The following is a 2,854-nucleotide window of genomic DNA, read 5'->3' on the forward strand; positions in this document are numbered from 1 at the left end:
GCAATCTACAGCGTCTTTGATTCCTTCTCAAGGGATTCAACTGAAGTTATTGGTTGATCTGCACTGACCCATTAGCAATCACTCATCGCTCACCCTTGTCGTTACCGTGTTACGGCTAATCACCCGCATTGATTCATTGCGTCCTTTTAGCACAAATAAATGAGGTCAGCAAGCTGTTTCTTTTTTTTTTCGTGTCAACGAGTTCAGCCTTACTAATATAAGTTACGGACCCAGAGAGAACTAAACGGGTGCATCATATCAGAAAAAATATATCAGCAACGCTGGTCTGTAGAGTCAATTCTCTTATGAGGAAAGATAGTGTCCTTATTTTCCTGATAACATTTTGAGGTCATCGAAACAGAGGCGCTAAGTCCAGATTGGGTTTTTTCATAATAGCTCCATCCCCAGGTGATTGGCACTGCTTCATATGAGGCCATGCCTTACAGTGAGGCTTAGGAGTGAGTGGCCTCGGGATAGATGTGATAAAGCTGCTGTGGTAAAAAAAAAATATTCTTTAACTCTACTTCGTGATGACTAAGGACCTCAGCTATGTCACTGTTTGGCAAGACCTTTCGTTGCGCAATTAAAAATAAAAACATTATCGCAAGGGAAGTGGTCTCTCGTCTTTTTCTATCACATTAGCCCCACTTAGGCCGACAACGCCTACGAATAGAGACTCTTCATCACTAAACCTCATGAACACGTTAAGGAAGTCAAAACACCTCGGTTCCTCTCTCCTTGGACTTCTTTTGCGCAGGAAGAGTTGCCGTACCGGGAGCCGGCGCGCACAGTATCGTCAACGCCGCGCTGATTGCGTACGCCGACTGCCTGCGGCGAGAAATGTTCAAATTCATGGTCCAGGTCGCCCTCGTCGAGCCGGTGTGGGTCAACTACAGGTGCGCAGCAATCTGTCTATTATGCGTTAGCACTGTAGCCTCACCGGAGCACAAAGCCGGCGGCATCCATCCGGCATCATCGAGAAAAATCATGATTGGCTGGCGGACTGTGACGACAGTGTTTCACTGTAGGTAATATGCAAAAGGAGTCTATGTGCTGTGCGATGCCAGAGTGTGCCAATGAACCCGACGTGTTCGAAAATTATTCCAGAACCCCTCCACTAGGGCACTTGTTTCTCTTTCCCTACCCCCTTCCTCCCTTCCCTCACGGCACTATTGAGGTGTCCACCGGGTATTGAGAAGTTACTGTGGCCTTCTGCTTTCGTCAAAACCAATTTTTCCTCTTTCCTTCTGCAGCTGTCAGAGTGACGGGGCAGATTCGTCATCTGTGCACGGGGCTTCCGGTAAATGGCCGAAGGAATTCCCACTCCTTCCTCATGGTTATTAATTCCTTCATTTTGTTTCACTCAGTTAGTTTTCGAGTTAAAGAAAGACGCAGTAACTGTCTCACTTCTTGGTGTACACCTCAACCACGCCTTAAGAGAAGGGAGAAAGGAAGAATCTTTAGCATGCACTGCCATCGTAGAGCACGCAGTCACCTTTTGCATTTCGCCGCGATTGAATCGTGGCTGAGATTGAATTCGCAACATCCGCGTTATTAGCAAAGGCCGTGACACCTGAGCCACTTTTAAAGCAGAATGCTGAGCTAGTTGGTGTTTGGATTGAGAGCACATAGTAGTAGCGCTAAAAAACAGAGACGAGGGTAGACGAAGACAACACAAGCGCTAGACATCAACTGACTTTATTCTTAAAAAGAACCACGAATTTATAGGTGACAATCAGGGGCAAAAATTCAACAATCGAATCGCATGCGTGACGGCACTTCCCGATAAAGGAACTTCAAATCTTTAGCACACAGATAAAAATTTGGTTTGCTTACACATGATTGCCTTTCAATGTGAATAAGAAAGGCTTCCAACCTGATTGTCACCTATAAATTCGTGGTTCTTTTTAGGAATAAAGTCAGTTGATGTCCAGCGCCTGTGCTGTCTTCGTCTACCCTCGTCCCTGTTTTTTAGCGCTACCACTATGTGCTCTCAAACCTGAGCCACCACGGCGGGTTTTAGCGCAATAGTGTTAGGGAGCCCACTTTCGGTGCAACGGCTGTGAGATGAGAAAACGAAATTACCATTGGTGTGAAAAAAAATTCCTTTAGTCGATTTTAAGGTCGCGACATGACACAAATGCCATTATGACATGTAAAAATGTAAATTAATTGCTCTGAAAAGAAAATTGCGGTGAGATCGGGATCAAACCGGGGACCCTTGAGTTGGGAGTTAGAACACACTACCCTTACTCTTAGGCCATAGGTGCACGTTTGATACACTTTGTTAATGAGTGACCTTCTGTGTCTCGTGGAGCATTAAAAAAATGGCAAAAGTAAAAATAAAAAATTTTGAATTCCAGGGCGTAAGGGGTGTAACGCAAGGGATATGTAACATGGCGTAAGGCGTGTAACCGTGTATGGATATATGATGGCGTAAGGGGTGTAACATTTGGTAGGTCGGCGGTTTCTCCTTCAGTTTCACCATGGATGAGGCGCGCGCCGGACCGAGTGTATCAACTCTTCGGCGTTGCCGTCAAACCGCGTCAGATCATCCAGACGATATAGCTCGCCGATGAGGTTACATCAGAGGACGCGAGCTAAACTAGCCGCTAAAAAAACGAGGAGCAAAAAGAAGCAACACTTGCGGAGCAACGAAACAGAGCTTTCGCTCTGCATAACTAGGTTTAGAGGGGTAAAACCTCACCCATTTTTTTTTACTCTACAAGAAGACATTACCGAGAGTGAGACGATTAATGCCCTTTTCCTTTTCCACACAACCAGTGACAGTTACACCATCTTTACTTCATAAACAGTTTTCATTTCCTTTATGTTCTGCCCTCTCCACGCATCA

Source organism: Amblyomma mixtum, chromosome 9 (assembly GCF_055824585.1).
Source record: "Amblyomma mixtum isolate Tamu chromosome 9, ASM5582458v1, whole genome shotgun sequence".
Taxonomy (NCBI): domain Eukaryota; kingdom Metazoa; phylum Arthropoda; class Arachnida; order Ixodida; family Ixodidae; genus Amblyomma; species Amblyomma mixtum.